The sequence below is a fragment of the Uloborus diversus genome, chromosome 2 (genome assembly GCF_026930045.1).
Source record: "Uloborus diversus isolate 005 chromosome 2, Udiv.v.3.1, whole genome shotgun sequence".
In the NCBI taxonomy this organism is placed as follows: domain Eukaryota; kingdom Metazoa; phylum Arthropoda; class Arachnida; order Araneae; family Uloboridae; genus Uloborus; species Uloborus diversus.
In genome coordinates this window covers 50,057,646-50,082,431 of record NC_072732.1, presented here as the reverse complement: position 1 = coordinate 50,082,431, position 24,786 = coordinate 50,057,646, and the positions used below count along the sequence as shown (strand labels likewise).

Below are 24,786 nucleotides of genomic sequence, written 5' to 3'. Positions count from 1 at the left end.
TTCCCTCGATGTTTAACAAGTCTAAAAGTCATCTAAGAAGACAGTATTAGTAATTAGCGAAACCCACTGTGCTGATAATGATTTGTCTACCAGACCCTGTTATTATTGGGGCCCAATTTTCTTCCGAGCTGCCACTTTATTTAGGTATCAATTGAGTTTGATAAAGTCAATCATGATAAAACCTTAATTTGTTCCTAACTTGAACTTTATGAGTTTTCTTAACAAAAGATTTAATTTTGCAATAAGACTATGCTTTAAAATTCAACACATGAGCTTTTTTACGGATGTTGCTTTTGAAGTACGGATTTGTCTTCAAAATATAATTGATTTAATTGCAGAAGATCAAACAACTAAAACTGTGCTACCTGCCACCAATTCCGAAACCAGATTTCCAACTGGAAAACAAATCAGTTGGCGTATTATTGTGCCGACATATGTACACACAAAGTACTTTGTGTGTACAAAATTCGTTACGTTTAATGTTTTGCACTTGTTAGTGTATTTTCCGTTTTAACAACATTCTGGATATAAAGCTACAAGTAATCGAGGTTTAATTGAGATAGAGTTATACAAGGAAGCATTGCTAGTAATCCTGAGTAAGTTCTCGTAAAATTATTAAAAGGTACTTGAAGCTTCATACTCGAATTCAGTGGTTCACAACCCATGAGTCTCGACTCATATGTGGACCTTAGACAACCTGGTATTGCAGCCGCCTGGTATTTCTGGTCGATTCACTAGTGAGAGAGTCGTCATTCAATAGCTCTCAGTGACTCGCAAACCACTATAGTCAATAAGGCAGACTTGTCCCATTTAGGATTTTTAATATTTCTTTCGAATATCTTTTCTAAAATTGAAGGTCAAAAAACAACAATTGATCAGGAACCCCATTGAGGAAAATTACTTTTAAAAATTGGGGGAAAAAAAAACTATGTTTTAAGTGAAAAATACTCGTCTGTTGAATTATCATGTGACCAGACTCAAAATGTTGTTTTTAAACAGCCCTCTTGGGCCTGTGCCGGATTTATATTGGGCATGACTATCGAGCTTAGAGTAGGAATTAAAATGGAGGGAGCAAGTCTAATCATTGGCTTAGCAAAAGCTGACCCAATGACCCCAAGTCACGTGACTCAACAGCGACAAATGGTTGGCACATTTTGCGTGAAACAAGTGAAAGAAACCTGATTTCTTCCAATGCTTTGCTTTAATACCTATCACGTGACTTGGGGTCTTGGTTTCATGAATGAAAGTCTTCACTTCCTCCATTTTATCTCTTCTCAATGCTATCGGGCTGTTGCCAAAACTGCCTTGAAGGACATGCTAAGTTTTCAACAATTGATCTGGTGTGTGTTCAAACTTTTCCAAAAAAAAAAAATATTTTGGGGAAAAATAAATGCAGGATTAAGTAAAATGTTGAGAAGTACTCGGAGGTTAAAACTATCCATTGTTTCAATCCAGATAATTATTTCTCTCGTTCAATAGAAATAGTTTCAAAAGTCCCGTTTTAAAGTTTCCTTACTTTGATCTCTTCTTCTTGAATTTTACTTGTACGTATCATCAGTAATTAGCATGCTTAAAAATATTTCTGTTTTTGAAAAAATTGTGGTCTGCAAAACACAAAAAAGTTTGGGAACCGCTACTCTAATTTTTATATTCGATTTATAAGACGCAGCCACAATGTTTTTGAACCAACGCAGGTGTACTAAATACTTCCAGCAACCAATCTGAAGATAATTTCAGGTCACTTTTGTTCCTTCCAGCTCTGTTATAGCTTTTCCAGACTGATGAGTGCAAAAACCTGTAGTGAAACTGGATGCCGTAGCGAGCTGGTTGATATTTACTTCTAACGTTCTGAATAGCTATTGGAAGAAAATTCTAATTGACGCTTTGAATCGGCCGATAAAAAAAAAAAAAAAATATATATTTGAATTTTTGGCATCTTGAATTCAAATTATGTTTTTCGCAATCACGAGCGTGTGTGTGTATGAATGCGCGTGTGTTTGTGTAGGCGCATGTGTGTGTGTGTGTTTGTGTGCAGGCGCATGTGTGTGGGTGCGTTTGTGTGGGTGCATGTATGCATGTGTGTGCGTGTTGTGTATGCAGTGCTGTGTGTGTAACGCGCGTGTGTGTGTAGGCGTTCGTGTGTGTGTATATAGGCATATGTGTTTGTGTCCGTGTGCAGGCATGAGTGTGTGTATGTGTGTGTAGGAGTGTGTGTTTGTGTCTGTGCGCAGGCATGAGTGTGTATATGTGTGTGTGTATGCGTGTGTGTGTAGGATATGGACGCAACCTGGAGACGGTTTTCGCAAGAGGAGCAGCATCGTGAGGCCGGTCGACGCGACGGTGATGGTGCTACAGAGGGTGCTGGTGGGAAAATAAAATGATAGGAATTCAAAACAGTCAAATGAGAACAATAAGCAATCGTGATTGCTCAAAAAAAGCTCTGTCTAGATAAGCTCTTTAATTTCTTTCACTAACAGCTACAAGGTATGAATTTTCAAACAAGAGCCACCGAGCACTCACTAACCTATTACATGAGACAATCGAGTAGATTGCATTGCACCGCTGCTCTTTCGTGGCTATTTCAGACTAACGAACCTAAAATAATAATAATAAAACTTAATTTTTTCTGGATGTTGTAACGAGCTTCTTGGTCCTTTCCTTGTAACTTTCTGGCAACCAGTACAAGAAAATCCTAACTGACGCATTGAAATAATGAATTAAAAAAAAGTCAACTGAAATCTACAAGGTCTGAATTTTCAAGCTAAAGCAGAGCCACCGAGCACTCACTACTCACCTCGTCGAGGCAACCGAACGGGTCGCATCGCACTGCTGCTCTGTCATGGCTATTCCAGACTGATGAACCCTAAAATAGTAAAATTGCAGTCTCTGGATATAATGACCTGTTAGATATTTGATTGTAACTTTCTGGCTAGACTGCAAGAAATTTTTCATTAATGCATTGAATTCTTTGATGAAGAAACAAGCGAACGTTTTAATTTCTTCCGATTGCAGGTACACTGTTAAAACTACAGGTTGCATTTGGCACCTTTCAGGGGTGAAACGATTGTTCAACAGCGGCACCCAATAGAGAGCCGAAATTGCACCCTTAACTAGGGTGAAAAACTGACTCCCTTCACCCCACGTGCAGCGGAGGTGAAAGGTGGTACCTTGGGTAAGAAAAAATGGCACCTTTATGCTTCCTATAGTGATTTTTGCCCCCCACCCCACCCGTGGAGTTTTCTATCACATTTCAGACTTTCCAACATAGTTTAGAATTGTTTATGACTTTAATTTGTCTGTTCGTGCATTAACTTTCGTATATCCACTTGGATTCCTCAGTAATTAATATGTTGTTGAAATCTACTACGGCATGATCCGTACCGGAGATGATCAATCATTTGCCGGAACAACCAGAAATATTAAGTAACATTAGAATCACGGAAAAATAAAAGCGTTTCATAAACGTTTAAAATTTTAATCGAGAGTAACACATCAATACTTATTATAAGATTCGACATTTGAATGCATTTACGCATACAAGATAAATAATCTAAAAGCCCTTCTTTTCAATGTCAAGTTTTTCGTCAGATTAAAAACAAAAACAAGAGTAGATACTGCATTCGCTTCATGCAATAACGACAAAGAAAGATATACTTTAAACAAAACACGATGTGAAAGATGGGTTAAACACTGAGAGAGATTTCTTTTCAGACCGTTGTTTTTCCCCCCTCCTTTGCTTCTCTGTTCGTTTCTTCTACGTATAGTTATTTCATTGAGACGAAATAGACACTTGGTATATATCTGCTTACGTCGAGGCGTTTTTATTCCGGAATTAGCTATTCAATTATCAGCTGATTTAAACGTTTTTATTTTTAATGTTGTTGTTGTTCAAGATAGTACTGATAGATAGTTTAAGGTAACGGTTTTGCAGGATATAAATAGCAAGACATTAAATGTTTAATTAGGTAAACGGAACAATAAGCAATTGTCAAAATACTTTAAACACTTTTAAATATGTTCGAAAGCCCTAAGAGCTACAATATGATCAAATGTCTTTTTATTTCGAAGATTAATTCACGAAATTTTCAGTTTTCTACTTCATTCAATGTGAAAGTAAATTTCGTTGCAACTTCCTTCGTCCGCGATTGAAATTGAAGTTGTCGTTGGACGATGTGTCAGAGCGCATGCGCAAGTAAGTCGCCCTCCTATTGAATGGTCTTTTAGCACTTTTGTTAACGTCGTTCACCCACTGAGGAAGCAAAAGCACCTTAACGACACTTCCTAGCCTCCGTTGCACCCTGAGGCACCTTTTTTAACCCTAGGGGGAAACACCTGAGGCACTCCTGGTTTTAACACTGTACTGTATATGGTCTGAGTTTCCAAGCAAGAGCAGAATTACCGAGCATTCACTAACTGATTTGTCGAGACAAAGCGGATCACGTCGCACTGTTTCTCTATGGAGGCTATTCCAGACCAACAAACCCAAATATGATTAAAACTGCAGTCTCTGGATGATGTAACAAACTTTTTATTTGCTTGTAACTTTCTGGCTAAACAGTGCAGAAACTTCTAATTGACGCATTGAAATAGTCGACAAAAAAGAGCTCTGCTTAGGCAAGCGGCTTTAATTTCTTCCGATATTAGCTACAAGGTCTGAATTTTCAAGCAAGAGCAGAGCCACCAAGCATTCACTAACCGATTTGTCGAGACAAAACGGATTGCGTCGTACCGTTTCTCTGTGGATGCTATTACAGACCAACAAACCCAAATATGATTAAAATTGCAGTCTCTGGATGCGGTAACAAGCCCTTTGGTATTTGCTTGTAACTTTCTGGCTAAACAGTGCAAGAAAACTCCAATTGACGCATTTGAATAGTCGACAAAAAAAGCTCTGCTTAAGCAAGCGGCTGTAATTTCTTCCGATATTAGCTACAAGGTCTGAATTTTCAAGCAAGAGCAGAGCCACCGAGCACTCACTAACCTATTCTTCGAGACAACCGAGCGCATCGCATCGCACTGTTTCATCTCCCCGCGGTTCGATGAAACTAGCCGAGTGCGTCGCGGTTGCTGGCGGCATACACCTGTAGCGGAAAAACTCTCGCTTCTCTCGGCATCGCTGAGCGCCGATCGCCGGGCAGGGGAGCGAGAATCCTGTGTTTCTGCGAGGCTGCTATGCTTGAAATGTAATAGCCGGTGTTTATTAGCGCCTGTTGTGCGTGAAGTAATTGCTGAAAAGGGAGTATAATGCCGTGGATTAAATCAAGTGATGAGGATATTATGGAAATCGAGTTTGAGCTTAAAAGAGGGGTATTGGGGCGGAAGATGAGAGAAGCGATTGCGTATACAGAAGAGAAAGCAAAACATTTAAACGCCTAAAAGACAAAAAACTGATAACAATGTAGCATAATTAAATTTCATTTAGAAGTACATGGTACGAGCACAGAAGAACGGAAATAAATTAGAAAGAATCGTACACTTGAAACGTACAATTATCTTATATGTATACAAAATAATTCTATCTTACGTCACAAAAATTTAAATATCTAAATGGTCACATGTTTTTAAATAAATGAACAACCTTACCACTTTTAATCAAAAGTTTATAGTTTAGTTTTTCAAATTTTTCGTACATCTATCCCTTTTTTTTTATGGTACTAGAATGCCATTTTGGTTGAGTGGCCGATGAAAGGGCTGAAAATTATGAGATACAAGTTTTTCTATATGAAACGGATACTTTTTCTATTTTACTATTTAAAACTTTCACAATGGGTACTAGTGGTATACAAAACGCTATACGCTAATTTATATTCATATACTAGTAATGAATAAACTGAATTAATCAATTGAAATCTACTCAATCATATCTGCCAAAAAAAATTCCTTTAATTTCAACTAAACTGTCGTGATTACATCTGGTACACCATCGTAACAATTTCATTGAAAAGTTGAACTATTAAACGCGTTGAAGAAATACTTTTAATCACGTCAAAAACTTTTTTTTTTTTATGATTTAAAATTACCAGTAATTTACCAAATATGCTGAAGAACTCCTTCGAAACCGTGATTCCATCGCCTTCCTTCCATCAGGAGAGATATCTGCTTCTGGCATACCATCGATCCAGTTATGTTATCAGCAGTTACAATAGAAAACCTATTCAAGGAAATATTTTCAATCACGTCGAAAGTATTTTCGTCATGATTTAAAATCACCAATATGTAACCAAATATGCTGAGAGCTGACGAATTTCTTCTGAGTTGCGAAAGCTGTTCAATCAGACAACAAATCCTTTGATATACCATAGCTGCAGTTATGATGTAAGTAGTTAAAATATTACATGCGCTAAAAGAAATGCTACTTTTAATCACGTCAAATAAATAAATATAAACAAACAAAGTCGTCGTTTTTCCCCAACCGACAGTATTTTAAAAAACATGCAGGACCGACGAGAGGACATGTCAGCTTAGTCGGAAACAAGGGACCCTGCCTTTTAAGGACCTGGCTTGGAATAGAAGTAGAATAAATTTTATAAGTTTTATGATGGTAAGGGGCCGCGGACTAAAATGACAAGGAGTCCACCTTAGCTCTCGGTGGTTCTGTCAACATGCTGAAGAATTCTTTCTGAGTCACAAAAGATGCTCCAGCAGTCAAAATATCAGCTACCATGTGGTATGCATTCGTTCCACTTAAAATTCCAAATAATTAAATTATCAAGCATGATAAGAGTAATTTTTTAATCATGTCCAAACAATTTTCTTTATGATTCGATACCTCCAGTATTTTACCAAAGAATTCCTCCTGAGTCGCGAATGATGTTCCATCAGACAACACCGTCGTCACGCACCTGTCCCTTTCCCTGCATCGCTTCCTGCCCCAAATTGAGCTCCCCAGAGGAAACAGCCGAAATTTGTGACGGCGATAAAAAATATCCGAAGCCACCTACGCATGAAGAATTCGCATATAAAACCCTTTTCTTCTTATTTATTCTCTCCCGAAGAAGGGTCTGCATATATTGTCATAACCCCTCTTCCTTCCTCCAATTAGACAGTACGGCTTAAAGAGTCAATTATGGGATTGTATAACTTAAGGAAGGAAATTGGGGTTCATTTATCTAATGCGAATTGTTATGGTAACGTACGTCCAATCACTCATCCATTGAAGACTGTACTGGTAAAATCCGTTCCCGGGTGTTTGCGACCAAGTGGAGTTTTAGACACTGAGACACTGAGGCTGAACTTGAAATGGAGAAATGAGATTCACAGATTTTCACTTTTTCAAAACTGCATCAAGTCAATAAAATAAGACTTTGGATAATTGAACGGTTTAGTAGCCACTTTTGCATACAACACTGTACCGCAGTTCCGTTTTACAGTTACTGTCTATTGGAAAATAGTTGAACATAGAATTACTCCATTTTCGCATGAATTAGAATGAGATTAAAAGTAATTTCTGATGATGCAAACAAAAATTATGAAAAAATTAACTTTCACCAGTTTTGCTCTCAGCGGTTGATATATCAGTTTCCTTTTTACGTACTACGAGTATATTGAAGCTAATACTTTTGTAGTAATTTTGTTTCTTTTCTTTCTTTTTTATTTTGATTGATTTTGCAAAAAGAAGCATTCTTACGCTGTTAAAACTGTTAGTCGCATGTGCATGGCACCTTTTATTGTAGAATGTTGTTCCACCAGTCTCTCCTTCAGACCGTAAGGTTGCCAATTGACTCCTTATGGCACTTCTATGTGACCCTTAAAGGTACCATTTGGTTCCGTATATGGCAGCCTGTGGCACTTCTAAAGACACCATTTGGCTTCCTCTGGTACCCTTAAAGGTGCCACAGAGAGCCAAATCGCACTCTTAAGAGGTAGCGCGGGTGCTACAACGTTTCACCTTCGTTTCACCTTTATAGGTGCTATATGCAACTCGCAGTTTTAACAGTGTAGCAAGTTAATGCAAGTTTCAGCGATATGGTTCAAGAGAGATGAGATTTGAAATCATTCCAAGCTCCATTTAAAAAAACAAAAAGATATTTCTTACAATTTTGGTGAAAGAGAGCTTTCTAGGTCAAATTTTAACTGTTTCTCTCGTAATTTGATTGCTGTTTCCGGTGGAAGGTACGCTAACAAATATGATTTCAGATTTCAGAATGCAAATTGGACGCAGTGATTTCTGACGGATGGTATCAAATGGCTTCTTAAATTTGCCTGTTATTACCGTAGTTCAGTTGTTTACTTGAAATAATGTATAAAGTTCACTTCTTCTTGTGAATTCAAAAAGTTTAATCTTCGTTACATTTTTTAGAAACAACGGCGATATACAGGGTGAGTTTGATCGAATCTGCCATACGAAAGGGGGTGATAAAAGAGCCCAAGCGGAGCATTGAACCACCCATTATTGTGTCCAATCCTTAACCGTAACCAATTTATTGTAGATATACAGAAAATGAGTAAAAAAAACAAAATTCTGAGAAAACGACCGATTTTTGAAATTCCTGTAGGACCTACACACAAGATAAGTATATGTTTGGAAAGAGCAGACTAAATCCTACAAAATGACATTTTTTCCATCAAAATAGTCGCATTTTACAGCGAGCTACAAGCTTTGAAACATTGGACACACTCAGATTTGAAATGGTGCCGAAGTTTCCAATCGGCATTTTCAAAAACAACCGTATAAGTTACAATCGAGCAAATGTACTAAAAACTGTCCCATTTCACTAGCTTTCAGATGATGAACAGCAAATCATATTGGGCTTCAAGTTCAGCAGAAATTCAAGCCTTATTGAGCGAACGGATTATAAGCGAACGGAAATAACCGTAGCTGAAAGTGAATTTCATTTCTTAGTTTCTGTAGTGTTCCATCGAGCCGGTAGCTCAATTCCTGAAAACTGGCTACTGCTGCTTTCTAAACTTCTTGTTTTAAGAATCCCCAAACAAAGAAGTCCACTGGAGTCAGGTCTGGTAGTCAAGGCTGCTAGGGAATGAGGCCCGTACGACCAACCCATTAGGGATACTGTTTCGTCAAAAAATTCCGAACGGCATTTGAAGAACGTGCAGGGGCTCCATCGTGTTGGAAAATGATTTTTGTTTTTTTACTCATTTTCCTTATATCTACCATAACTCGGTTACGGTTAAGGATTGTACACGATAATGGGTGGTTCTATGCTCCCCCTGTATATACATGACTTCAGTGTTTGTAGAAAATGCCTGCATGAACTAACTGTTCATGACGAGTCTCATGCACAGCTGCGGAGCCTGAGCGAAATTGACCGACTCCGATTCCTGGAAGTTTAGATAAATCGACTCCGACTACGACTCTTGAAATCAAAAATCAGCCCGACTCAGACTCTAACTCCACAGTTCTGGCGAGAGAAAATGACCGACTCCAACTTCGATTCATATAATTTAAAAAGCTTCGACTCTCAACTGCGACTCCGACTACTTCACCTGATAATCGATCCGAATCCGACTCCGCAGCTCTGGTCACATGTCGCTCAAAATGAGGGCCACTTCCTAAATGCGCTTAATAAATAAAAAATGAATAATTGAGCCATACATAAAGTAGTTCATCAGAGTAAACAGAGTTAGCCTTATTGAGTCTGTAGAAAGTCTTTATAGGTTCAACAAAGAATGAAAGTTGAGTTGACCTAAATCTAATGTATAAATTCTATGGATATTTTTGTGCGGGGGATGTGACTCAATGCTTGATATAAATGTCTGTACGATCTATGGATATTTTAGTGTGTGGTACTTTATGCTTGTAAAAAAAGGCCTGTACGTTACCAACCATGAATTATCGCACAGTAAGCTCAAATAATTATTATAGAAATTTCGAAAAAGGCTAATTAATAAAAGTCATGAGTAGTTGAGGTATATACTATAAAGTAATTAAGTGTTTAAAATGTACATAATTAGGGCATGATCATGGAATCTGTTAAAAGTCGTCATATGCATAACAAAGAGTTTGCATTGGTTCAAAGTATTTTTATTACACTATAAATTATATGGATATATGACTATATGTCTCAGAAAAGACTTAATGTTTTCAAGGAAAGTTTGTACGATCTATGAATATTTTTGTGGTCACACTGAACCCAAAAGGTTAATATAGCAATTTCGAAAATGGCTAATGAATAAAGATCGTGAATAATTGAGGGTGCAGCAAAGTAACGTGATCTTTATGTCTCCGGATTTTGATCAAGCGAAGAGCTAAAACCAATTACATACACCCTCGCATAATTCTACTCCTCCAATGCCTGATATTTTTTGGCCGGTAATTGCCTCGACATCCGCGAAATCCAAATTTCGAGGCATTTTGATGCTTGTGTCGATGCAGCACGTCGCCAGGACGTGATTGTCATGCTACGATAACACAGAGGAAGAGGATCATAAGCGCTTCGCTTGCTTGAAGGCCTAATCAGGGTTGCCTACCCTTTGCTTGGGTAAAAGGGGTTCTGCTTCTTTGTGGCGATGACAGAAGTGATCGCAAATCATTTTTTTGGCTGGATTGAACGAAAGGGTTTTAAGAATGTGATGTTCGCCAAACTGAAAAGGCGTGGTTGAATCATAGATGTAGGAATGGATATACAGTGCTGGCCAAATTATTAGACTAAGACTGTTTTAAAAGCAAATTCTTTATTGATTACATAACTATAGACACATTAACGAACAGTGAAATAATTATCTAACATTTAGTATGCATTCCCTTGTTCTTGATGAGCATTTAAGTCTTTTTGGCATACTTTTCACAAGGTTTACACCATTTCTTAACTTTTTAAAGAAGGAGGTAAAAAAATTGTTTGTACTCAATATTATATATACTCACATACACATACTCACTAATTACCTAAAACTAACTTTAAATATAACAGAACACATTAATAAAAAGAACTAGTGAACTGTTGAAGCTGATTGAGATTATGTTCCTGGTAGGTAGATAAACAAAGAACATAAACAAAGCAGACAGTGCTGCCACCTGCAAACATTACATTATGCTAAAATAACGTAATAATCAGTATACAGTATGTACTGTACTTTAACAGTAAAATAAATAGTATTTTAGTACAAATATTGTACAAAAAAAAAAAACTCTTTAGTCTAATAATTTGGCCAGCACTGTAGATGATAAAAATAATAAGTAAGAATTTGAATTAATATTGTAAAATGGTATTATACTGATACCTTCATTCATTGCATAAAAAATGTTAGTTTACGAATTTTAGAAGTTTTAAGTTTGTTTATATTTGGTTGACGAATATTGAGAAGTAATTGGTCCAACCGAATATTCGGTTTGTCTGCCGATATGCAGTATACCGAAGTCCAGCCAAGTATTCCGTGCATCTGTAATAATAATAAATAATCAATAATCCAAATTCAAAGAACTGGATGGGTAGGTTTTTAATTTGTTTTGAATTTAATGCTATTTTACATTTATGTGCATGAAATTCCTTTTTAAAAAACTTATCTGAATTTTGTCACAGTTTTACTTAATTTTTATCCCCATTCAGGCAATTTTATCAAAATTAGTCTTTCCTTTATGCTAGTTTTTTATTTATCTTTGTTGATTTCCAGCTGCTTTTTAGCCTACTTTCCCAGTAAAAGTCAGAAAAAGAAGAAAAAAGCATGAAAGAAGGCTTAATGCATCTTAAAAATATCCCGAAAAACAAAAAAAAGTCAAAAATAAATAAAATAATTAAATAAATATCGAAAAATTGAAAATTGGAAAGTAGGGTATTGAGATGGGGGAAAATGTCTGTCGGTCTCTCTGTCTGTCGGTCTGTCTGTCGGTCTGTCTGTCTGTCCCCCCCCCCTAATAACTTTTGAATGAATAGTCCGATTCGAACAAACTTTTTTTTGTTGGAAAGATCTCGGCAAGGACACCTCATTCCCATATTTCGCTTTTGGTTTGAACTATTTTTTGTTCAATTTTGAACAGTTCAAAAAAACTTAACATTAGCTCCTACGGGGAAATTCAAGGCAATTCCGAACTGTGAGGCGAATTTGCTTCAAACAAACTTTGTAGAGCTTTTGATGAAAAACTTGTATATAAAATATCTTTTTGATTTGAACAATTTTCTGTTCAATTTTGAACAGTTCAAATCCCTTAACATTAGCGCCTACGGGGAAACTGAAAGTCAATGTAGATTCCGTACTTGAAGGTGGATTTACTTCAAACAAATTTTGTTGGAAATAGCTCTTGACGCCGAACTCCAGACTCCGACTCCGAGAATTTAGGGGCACCTGAATCCGAATCCGACTCCTGTGCCCGACAATTAATCGGACTCCGACTCCCCGACTTCGACTATGATTTCCTAGCTTTGGCAAAAATTTATACACGGACAAATGACTGACTCCGATTCTTGGATATTCGACTCCGACTCCTTCAAACCCAAAATTATATTGACTCCGACTCCGACGCTATGGTTTTAACTGTGAAATAATTATTGTTGATGTGATTTGTTTTTATTTTAACGCTAAAGTTTTTATTTAGGTATTCAGTTTTCGGTGAATAAACTCGAAGTCATTTATGTTTCTACATAAAGATACGCGCAGACGATTTTTTTTTTTTTTTTTTTTTTTGACAATGAAAAGTATTTCTTTACGTTGACATTTTATTGTTTTTATTTATCTTGATAAGTGCATTAATTCATTTAAAAAATTATTTTTGGCAACAGGGGAAAAAGAAACGATTTTTTTTTTGATAGGATGTATTTATTTTAATGAACTTATTAATTTTTATTATTTTTTTTTCGTTTTGAAAGCTGTTGAAGAATTTTTTTTTAATGGAAAAAAGTGTATTAGCGGCTTTGTTTAAAAGTTGCTGCTATTTTATTTGTTCGTTTTGTTTTTTTTTTCTTTTTTTTTACGCATCTAATTTTTTTAGATGAGTGAGGATTATTTTATTCCTAGAAAGTAGCTTAAAATATTGGAAAAATGTGTTTGAAACAATTTGCGATTTTAGCTATTTTGAGAACATTGATCAGGTACTAAAAGTAGTATGGGTATACGGGAAAGTAGGCTCGTCTAGTTCGAGACAGAACTCCTTGTTTCCATTGTACTGTAAATTTCGTAATCTGGACTGGAGGATGCAAAGTTTTGATAATTTAAATAATATTGTAATCTTATCTGTGGGAATATCATTGTATTTTATTAATAAAAATATTTTAAAACCAGCATTCATTTGTCACTAAATTAACTTTAATTAACTGAAGACATTAATTTTACAATTAGTTGGCCATTGATGTGTACTGTTCTTCATTTTAGTGAAATTTTAAATCTTTAAAGTAAAGCTTAAGTTAGCCTTAAAACAAAACCAAATTGTTACTTTGAGCTGAAATTTGGAATTTTAGGTCCGGGTAAGAAAAAAATTCCTCTAATATACATTGAAGAATAAATTTTTCAAAATGTTTATGTTTTTTTTAGAACTGAGTTAACTTTCATGTTAAGTCTTTGAAAAATGTTTTATCAATAGTTATTCATGCAACACGTTTTACGTTGTTTAAAACTTGAATTATATAAGGACCTAGCTTCATAATTTTTTCGATATGATATTCAATTAAAATCAGGAGCTTTTACAATGAGTTTTTTTTTTAAATAAGTTGCCTATTACCTTAAGATTTCATATCAACCATTAGCCAAGAGGTAGGGTGTTGTGGAGAAAAGTTAAATTAGCATTTTACTTGGAAAACATTAAAGCCCAAGGTTTTTCTCTACGAAAAGCTTTGTTATGTCTTCCTCAGTGACATCTCAACAGTTCCCGACTTTTCGTTGTACGCTTCCCACTTTGGGGGGGGGGGGAGAAGAATGAAATTTGAACTTTGCTATCTACGAAAGTGGGGTATTATCATTTCTAACGTATTTTTTACGCTGAGTCAAATAAACCAAATACCCAATAACCGAATCGATATGATAAATATTTAAAAGTTTTTTTCATATAAACCAATTTTTATAACAGATTAGGAAATACTTGTTTCGTTGTAAATTTACAATTTTTTTCTTCAAAAAAAAAAAAAAAAAACTTCGATTTTTCTTCACACAAAAGTTTGTTTTTTCTTCTTAAATAATAGCTGAAAAGAGACTATTTTTTGCTTTCACTTTTATTTTTATTTTTTTTGGAACGGAAGGTGTTTGAAGTGAAGTATATAGGCAAATGGCGCATTGTATTTTTTTACACTAAATCAAATAAAACTATAACCTAATACATATTTCAAACATTTAAGACCTTTTTCTTTAAAACTATGAATTTTTGAAATAGATTATGAACAACATGTTTCATGGTAAATGTAAAGTATTGTTGAAACTCAAAATATAATTAAAATTGCAAATTAAGAAAGAATCATCATGATTTTATAAAAACATAGCGTTAAACAACCAATTCAAAATTAATTTCACAGTGTAATGATTTGTAATTAGGAGATGTTTCTATTATGTTGCTACTCAAAAGAATATTGAGTATCTTGCAGACCTGTATTTTCATTTAGTTCTGTCCCGCTTATATGACTTTTTTTTCAAAGATTCGTTCCATCGGAACTGCATTAAGGAACGATTTTCCTGGCAGGGCCCACAGAGAGCAATGAAGCCCCACCTTTCGACATCCACATGCATTGCACCAAGTTTGTTACATTAACTTGGTGCAATGCTTGGTTGTGCAGCAAACAGCCGCTCCAAATTCAATTTAGAAAATTATTTGCTGTGCAGAAAATAATTTTTAAAATTGAATCTGGAGTGGGAGCGGAACATTGGGTTGTTCTTACTGGATTTAACGTATTGTTTTTTATATTCCAGCAACATTCCTTCAAGTTTATGTCGTTGCCAAGCCATGTATGTACATGACAATAAACATGAAATAAAAATTGTTGGACTGCACTTGAAGCAGGGGGTAGTGAACTTAAATTTACCACTTTATTTATCTATTTATTTATTTTATTTATTTATTTATTTATTTATTTATTTGTAACTGATTTATTAAAACGAAGACACTGACAGTTGTCTGAGGAAGTCTCATTTTAGGTGCATCAAAGAGTCCTAGACAGGGCCGAATTGAGCTTTATGCCGCCCCTAGGTAGATTTCAAATCTGCCGCCCCCTCCACTTAAGTGATTTATCCAAGGTCAATTTAAATACTGAAAAGCACTTATTTTCACAAGGCTTTAATTTTCACGAGCCCGTCGTTACAGAAAAAATTTAAGACTCGCGAAATATTCCAACTTTATATATTATAATCAAATTTTGATTCTATTAATAGTAAATTCACAAAATATCAAAACGCGAAATCAACGACAGCTTTATTTTCGTGAAAAAATGTATATGTGTATGTACTCTTTTTATACTTCTTATAGTCATGTGGTGCATTATACACCCCACGTTTTTTCCTTTTAAATATTGCAAGTATTTTGATCGCTATTAAAATTCGCATTCACAAACTTTTCTGGCAATTTGTAAGGAATGTTGAATTTCTATGGGGCTTTAAATCTACACAAAGCTTAGAGTTTTTTTTTTCTTTTTTTTTTTTTAATATTCTTTTTGGTTTGTTTCAAAAGCGTGATGCTTTCAAAAACTATTTATTACAATAATATTCTCGCTTTTAGTATTTGTGTGTCTGAAATCTTTCATTCGATTTCAGGGGCGGATCCAGAAATTTTTGTAAGGGGGGTCAAGTTCCAATGGCCAACGTGTTAGCCCTCTTTTAATCAGGGGGGGGGGTATAACCTACAAATTTGACTTTAAACTATGGGTAAGTAGAAAGTTTAAGAGCTTTCTTTTATTAAATGTCCCTTTAAAAAAAATTATTTGCTCTAAAAAAGTTTAAAGATGCCGGAAAAATCTGGCATTTTCGTGAACAAAATCATTTCTAACTGCTAAAATAAATTACTTTTAAATAATAAAAAAAAAAAACCGCCTTCAAAAAATACCCAGGAACTAAAAAGCAAAAAATAACTGATTACACTTACGTTCGATTTCCTACACTGTTAAAAAAATTTCCTGAAAATAACGGACAAAGTACCGGCAGCAAAGTTGCCGTAAATATTACGTTTACGTTCAATGACTTTCCGTGATTTAACAGAAGTTCCATTTCTTATTTCTCCGTAGTTGTAGTTTTCCGTTTATAAATTTCCCGTGACTAAACGAAAATTCCATTTCTTATTTTTCCGTTCATTTACGATCTTTCTGTGTTTTAACAGAATTTAGGTTCCTTATTTTTTCATTGTGATATTTTTTCCATTTCTCACTTTCCCGTATTTAAGTAAAAAGGTTTTATTTTCAAAAAAATATTTAAAAAGTTGTGTCAAGTATTGACTTTTCATTTCATCAAAAATTTAGTTCTTTAAAATGATAAATAATACAGATATAGTTAACTTTCTAAAATTATTACTTTTTTTTATTTGCATTTGTTACTCAAAGATTTTTTAAATTAACAACTGGACAGAGAACTTACCTAACATAATTTCTACTCCGAGAATCCGCGACCAAAACTTTTTATATCAACTTCAGATGAATCAAATTAATCAAATAGTACTAGCAGAAAAATTGATGGATTTGAATATGACACCAATTATCCCTGCTGATACTGTTCGATATTCCCTTCCTCGTACAGTGTCTGGGGTGGCATGGAAAAACATACATGAAAAATATGATATTTTTATTTGCAGAATATGTCAAATAAAATACTATTAAAAGCAGGTTGACGTTATCATTTAATAATATACCTGATAGAGAGTACCGTATATCTATTGTATTTAAAAACAGAATCATTGACATGCACGTGAAGAATTTTTGATTCAGATGCTGCATGCCCCCCCCCCCCCCAACGATATTCCAATTTTTCACTCATTGGAATCGCAACATAGATTTTTAGTACATAATCATCATACTTAAGCATATCAATATCAATCAGTTCGTTTTACCTGAACTGTTTTTCCAAGAAACTTGCAATAATCTCAAATAAGTTGTTGGATAAGAGCCTAACAAATTGAATTAATACTTATTGTTGCCAAAACTTTCATTGTATTTTCAAAGATCATTAATACACCTTTATTTAGAGATTTAAAATAGTGACTTTCAGTATTCCAAACTGTGAAGCGAACCCCCCCCCCCCCCCCCCCCCAAAAAAAAAACTAAGTGATTTTTCCTATCTTGCTCGCACACCTCTCCGGTAGATACGGCATTTAGCGTTAATGACTTTCAAGAATGCAATGCGTTAGAGCAATAAAAAATAACTTTATAATATTTCTATAAATTCTAAATAAGCTAACATCGGAATTCTATCAAATGCATATTAACAAGAAAAATACATTTGTATATTAACATGTACAAAGATATTCAACAATACTTACATGTGACCAGCGGTGCTAAATTTAAGTATCTCCATTGCATCTGGATACAAGTAATACAATAAATAGCCTTTATTTGAAATGGATAACACGAGATCCTAAAACTATTCTCACCGCTCTAGAACACACAATATGACTAACGAATAGAATTGTTCAAAGTAGTGAGCAAATTATTAAAACCACAAGGATATTCTAATAGACTCAGTAAAACCCACATCAAATCACCAAGACGATCAAAACACATCTGCCAGTCTAAAAATGGCGCCGACATTTTTCCACACCTACAAAGCTCAAAAGCGTATAAACAATTTTGACATACGAGTACTATTACTCTCCAGACATGAAATAGCAAGCTATCTATTTTGTCTACAGCAACGGAGTTGTTATTCTAAATATGCTTTTAATTAGCAAAATGTAACAGTGCGAATTATAAGCACTATCAAAAGTGATGTTTATCATGACTTGAAGGCTAATCAGAGCGAAGTACAGCACAGCGGCAACCCTAGAGATGGAAAATTCTGTTTTCGTTACTTCTTTTCGTGATGTTTCTGTTATTATAAGGAAAAAATACGTTTTGAAGCATTACAGAAATATTCTGTTAAAATCAGTCAGAAAACCACCTGAATTTTCAGTTTTTTTTAACAGTGTACCCAAACATAGCCGCAATACGAAATCATAACCTCCTTTTTTGAAGTCGGTTAATAAGTATCTTCGGAACTCAATTCTTATCGTATTCGACTCATCGTAATAAAAATACGTTTAATATGTTTGAAATATGTATATAGTTGTAGTTTCATTCGATTTGGCGTAAAAAATTACGTATGGGGCAATGCGCTACTTGCTTATATACTTCACTTCAAATCCCCTCCCTCTCCCCCGAAAAAAGATGGATGCGTGGGGAAAAGAACTGGTCTCTTTTAAGCTACCATTTAAGAAGACAGAATCAACCATTGTGTGAAGAAAATCAGACAAAAAAGTAATAGAAAAATAAGTAGTAATAATAATAATAATAATAATAATAATAATTATTATTATTATTTTTTTTTTTGAATAAAAACTTCAAAGTTACAACAAAACAAGTATTTAATAAATTGTTTTAAAAATTGGTTTTTATGCCAAAAACTCTTAAAATACATATTCTATCGATTTGGTTATGGTTTTACTCGACTCAGCGTAAAAAAAAAAATTACGTTAGAAATGATACCCCACTTTCCTAGAGAACGAAGTTCAAATTCACCCCCATCCTCCCCCCCCCCCTCCTCCAAAAAAAAAGGAGGAAACGTACAGCAGACATCCTGGTAGGTGTCATTTAGGAAGACACAGCAAATCTTTCTGTGAAGAAAAACCTTGGGTTTAAATTTTTTTTAAGTAAGGCCTTTTTTATGGCTAATTTTACTGGACTAAAGTGAATATCTACCGAAATCTTAGTTCAAACCCTGAGTGCAATGGCGGACAAGCAAATTGAATCACGTTGCGTGAAGAAATTTTGTTTAACAAACCCTACAAGGTGAATGTGATATCATTTTATAGCTAGTTTCTCTATGTGAGCAATTTTATTATTAATGCTCATTTAATACTTACCCATCGTCTATTCCATTCAAATCATAACTGCGGTGATTTGTAATTTCCTTCATGCCATGATAAAAGTTTTATGTAATTTTTGAATGAAAGAAAATAAAATAATATGGTAAAACGCAGATTTTTAAGCCACAGGCATGAAACAAAAAAATACATCATTACCTACCATGAACAAAGAAAGAGACGATAAGAGAAGGAGAAGAAAGAAATATAACCGAGACGTTAAAATGAAATAAAATTAGAAATAATGGCAAGACTGACGCAGTTAAAAAGTAAAAACTAAAACTGTAATACAATTTTCCTTTGAAAAACACATTGTTGAAGAAATAAATACTCGTTTCCTGTTGACGAGCTGGTCGAATGATTAGCTCGCAATCTTTCTGCTTCTCTAAAGACCCGCGGTTAAATACCGGGCAGAGGGAAGGAATTTAGGAGTTACTATTTCTTTTCTTCTCTAGAGAACAATTTTAAACGTGGCTAAACTTTCCTACATGAATTTAATTCAACTTTTCACGACTATCATGGTCGTTGCAAAAGTAACACTTTTTTTACTAGATTTAACAAATTTCTTGGCGAAAATTTGGACTTCATTTTTAACAGTGTGGAGCATTCTCAACAGTTAAATATATCATGGCCGTATTTAACGGCTTGGTTTTTAAGGTCCAAAACCCCTCCTAAATTTTTCAAAACTATTCCAAAAAATGCTTTTTATTACTTTTTTTTGCCGAAAATAATACTATTACTATTTTATTTATTTTTAAATTTTTTCCAATTTCATTTGAAAAATGAAATTATTATTGAAGAATTGTACAAAATCAGCGCTCTATCTACAGTATTTATTTTTTATTGTAGTTATAGCGAACATCATATCTCACAAAACAATTCGGTATTTTCCTTCAAATTTTTAATACTTGGCGATATAAAGATTAGTAAACGAGAGTGAAAAAAGAAAATTAATGCAATATAGTTTTTTTTAACTATTAAAGTAAACTAAACGAGATAAAGCGTGTAGCTTAGAAAAATTACAGTTCAGTTGCCTCCACATCTTCCACCTCCAGCACTATAAAAAAACATAAAATTATTAAACTATCCTCCTTGGAACACATTGTTTTAAGATTGATTTCTTTCGCCCTTCTCTTTAGCTCGCTTTAAACTAAATAAAAACAAGTATCGCACTGTGACTACTCCTGGAATCCAAAATCTGCAAAAGAAGAGTCGTGCGATGAATCTTTTACAACCTGGGCAGTGCCATCCCCCTGCTTGTGGCTCCACATCCATCCATCTCCTTCTTCTTGATGAAGAGGACAGGAAGCGGCCGGAGATCAACCGAATCCATACGCAGGTGACTCTGACCTCCGTGACCTCCGCTCACTTCCTCTACTAGTCACTAAACTTCCTCTTCAGGAGGATATCATCGCCACTTAAAAATAGACAGCTCTGGCTGACACATCTCTGCCTTTCAGCCTGCTTTCATTTTTTGCTTCTTTTCTTGTTTTCGATTTGGGTATGGTTCAGCTACTGTCTTTAGTCTTGATAAAGGTCAAGGAATTTCTGGACTTTTTTTTTTTGGTATTATTAAAGGCGGCACGTATTCTGTGGTTCATTCATAAGTTTCCAAGCGCGGGATAGTTTTTGTGGTTACAATGTTTATGCGGTTCTTTTTTTTTTTCGTTTTGTTTAGAGAGTTCTCGTTTTGCGACGTAAGTAGAAATTGCCATTGTTCTCAAAAAGGCACTGAGGGTTTGCAGAAGGTGTTTTGCATATCCCATTAATGATGATATCGGGATGGCCAGAAGTTTAACCTTTTTTCTTTTTTAACTAGCATTTCAGTTTCGTATTTCTTTTTATGCGCATGTTTTCTACAATAAACAAAGATGAAATTTGCCGGAGAAATGGTGTAATATTTTCCAAAAAATTCTTAGGAAGGAGAAATCATTTTGAGACATGGCATCGAGGTGCAATATGTGAAAGGAAATGTTTGATTCTGAAATTCTTAATACCGAAGAAATAAAGCAGTCAACTTCGATAACTCGAAGCTCAAAGAAACTGGCAAAAAATTTCGAGTAATGTAAAGTTCCCACAGCACTAGCACAGCCATAAATAGCTTCTGGAGGGGGGTTTCTTGATCAAAAATATGTTCTGGGGGGATTTTTTGATCAAAAATACGTTCTGAAAGGAGTTTTTTGATCGAAACAGCCCTTTCATATGCGTAAACTACTGTATTAGAATTTGCATTTATGTTAAAATCAATGCCTCTGGGTGGTGTTTTCACCCCCTCCCCCTTTAGCTGCGCCACTGTCAAACAGCCTTCTCAAGGGTTTGGAACCCAATGAAGACTTTGAGATAAAGGAATACAAGTTATAAGGCTACGAGTTCTCGAGAATTCACAATATAAATGGATATTACAAAGTCCAAAGTTTGATAAATGTTGACATCAGCTGGTGAATATCAACATTCACATATCAAAGACATCGGCAAAGACCAATTCTTTCTGGGGAAGCGACCGGCGAAAATTGAGTCTCCATTTCGGTTTTTCTTGGTAACACACACGTAAATAATGTATATAAATTATAACCCTGTTATACTGCTCCTCCGAATCGGTTATACCGCGAATATCTTATGTCTATGTCCTCCGATATTTTAAAGCAAGGGTTCTCACCCTTTCATGCTCTGCGCATTCTTTGAACGTTAATATTAGGTCACGCCCCCTCCCAGTATCACACGTGGTCAATACAAGTATAGTATAATAGGAAAATCATAGTTTGAGACTAAAACTGATTAGCAAATAAAAAATATAGATAAAATTGTATATAAAAGGTAATATTAAGTATTATAGATTTTTAAAATTATTATTATTAGAACAAATTAGATCAAATAAGGATCAAAAAACTAAATGCAAATTAATGCTATGATGTAATCGAATGAATGCGCGGGGGGGGGGGGGGGCTGCCACGAATAAAATTTTGAATATTAGGTTGTAACTGTGACAAAGCACTCTTTATTTTACTTTCAATACCGTTCTCATTATTTTGGCTTTGTGTATGCAAATGCTATAATTCTAGGTTCCGTTACACTTCAAACTGCACTAAAAATTTCAAAAACACTATAGTACCGAAAATATTTAAAAGTGACTGCAAAATTTAGCAAATTATTGTTAGTTTTAGTTTTATTCTTTAAAAACATTTCACGCTATTATGACACAGGTAAACTTTCACAAATAATATGTTTTCTCCATTTAACTTTCCAAATTTACGTAATCTCTCAGCAAGATGGCAAAATTTCTTCAAGGATTTTTGACTTTTAGACGAACGCCCTTTTATTATTAAACTGTAAGCGCTTAGATACGGTAAGTATGAATGCGGCTGTATTACGGTAACGTAGCGACTTGACGGGAGGGGGCGAGATTGACGATAAGTAGTTGGGTTGGCGGTTTTATTTCTATTTTGATAGAATTTTTAATATAGCACAAGGACCTCTTTGATTATTTGTCGAATTTTTAAAGTTTTAATGAAACTTCTAACGATGTTTTTTTTTTTTTTTTTTTTTTTTTTTTTTTTAAAAGACCTAATTTATTTATTTGGAGGAATTTTCATATTTTGATTGACCTTTTAAAACGTCTGTGGTGCCAAGGTTTTTGAACTTTTACCAGGAGCACCTTACTGTAACTTTACGTAAGATAACAATAGGTTCTATTTCTTATTGCTTCTTTCATTTATTTATTTATTTATTTATTTAAATTGCTTCATGCATTAGGAATAACATTTAAAATATTGCAGTTCATTAGTATTCTAGTACAGTGCTTCTCAAACCGGTGTGCCGCGGCAAAGTCCTTGGCATTTTCGGAGTTGTAGAAAAGGGAAGAAACGAGATGTATTTTACCTGCCTAAGAGATCAGATATAATTTTGCTATTTAGCAGTATGTTACCGCCCCTAAGCCAGGGATAAGGCAGAAATACATGCAAAATACCAGACAGCCCGGTAATCACATCCTGAGACAGCAGTTTCGTTCTTATTAGAACTCTTCAGTCGGTAAAATACTCGCAACAGATATTTCGTTATATCGGTATTCGTCGTAACGGAATTTCACTGCATGCATTTCTAATAATATTGCTGTTTTTGATCTCATAGCTTAACATTGTAATGGGGTTACAACCATTAACTAAAAGAAGAAATACAATTTATGTTATAATAATTCGTTCTTTTTACGCGATTTTGAGGATATTAGCTACGACCTGACTTGAAAAATCCTGAATAATGTTCAATCAATTTTTACAAGAACTTAGATGAAATTAGGCTTAAATAGAATAAAATTCCCCATAAAATGAGATCAGAACGAAGTTTCTGGAATGAATAGTTTTGGTTTTACAAATGAAAAACTACGATTTTTTTGCTAAAAATTGCCATTTTTCGTAACTTTAACCTCTTTGCGGCACGTGTTAATATCATCAAAATGACTTGGAAATTTGCAAATCACATTTTCTAGTCTATTGACACATTTTAGGGGGGTACCGCAAAAGATTAGATGAAATTTTTTTTCCCCATGTACCTTGTGACCACCCTACTGTTAATGAGCTTAGCTAGATTAAGTACAGGTGTTTAAAGTTACGTCTGTGATTACAAGGATCTACCTACCAGGTGTCGGGGGTGTAGCTCAGTGGTAGAGCGTTCGCTTTGCATGTGAAAGGCCCGGGGTTCGATCCCCCGCACCTCCAAGTTTTGCATTCCATTCAGAAAATGGAGAGCACTATTTAAATTTTTTAATGAATTAAATTATTTTCTGGTTTTTGAACTAGTTGGTATTTGTCAGTATTTTGTTTTAAACGTTTTCTTTTTAAATATTACATGATTTTTTTTTCGACAGTTAGATATCTGAAGCAGTGAAATACATCCGAAAAATAAATAAATAAATTAGTTTCAGGCTTGCTAAAGTTTTTCAAAATCACAGATTAGTCAGGTGACTGTTCATTATTTCCAAAGGGTATAATTTTGCATAAATACCAGTTTCTCTTTTCAGATTTTTTTTATTTATACCAAATATCACACAAAAAGAACACTAATCAGAAGCGATATTTTAAAATCTATAATATAATACAAGGAGTAATCATCCTAAAAAAAATATGAAAAATACTGTACTGTGTGAGAAATGTTTGCAATTGTAGTATGCAGTAAAAGGTACTGTTAAGAATTGTAATATGTATTAAAACTAAGTGAAGTACTTATTTATTTTGAAGGAAGCACAATTAAAAAGGAAAACATATTTTAAATGAATTCGTTTAAATATTTTTGATATAAAAAATTTTTAAGATAGATAAAAGAACATGCATTCACAATCACATCAGCGTTTAAAGTTAAACAATATACAAAAATTGTCCATTCCAAAACAAATATTCAAAAAAAAAAAAAAAAAGGAAGAAGAAGAACGAAAAGAAAAGAAGAAAAGAATGACGTAAAATACATAAATAGGTGAATAAAAATTTATAATAAATTAATTAATTAGTGTAATGAAAAAAATAAACATCAATAAAAGAAAGCACTATTTATACATATAAGGTGATGATAAGATTGAAATGATGTGGAGACTGATATTTATACAAAAAACATTTGATTAATAATAAACACTTGAGAAATACTAACTTCTCATACACTGTTAAAACTACAGGTTGCATTCGGCACCTTTCAGAGGTGAAACGCTTGTTCACCAGCGGCACCTAATACGGAGTAGAAATTGCACCTCTAACTAGGGTGAAAAACAGGCACTTTTTAAAAAATAGGCAGCCAGGGTGAAAGGAATGAACCTTCGGAGAGAGAAATGGCCCCCCTTACTGTAGATCCTCCTCCCCCCTCCCCCGTATTGTGTGCGTTTTTGAATACAGTTGTGTATT

At 34.5% G+C, this 24,786-nt stretch overlaps 1 non-coding gene across 1 annotated transcript; it reads left to right on the top strand.

Annotated features, from left to right (window-relative positions):
* The first annotated feature begins 23,544 nt into the window (after positions 1-23,544).
* Positions 23,545-23,616, top strand: Trnaa-ugc (transfer RNA alanine (anticodon UGC)). Its single transcript has one exon. It is a non-coding gene; the product is annotated as a tRNA-Ala (tRNA).
* Positions 23,617-24,786: the final 1,170 nt, after the last annotated feature.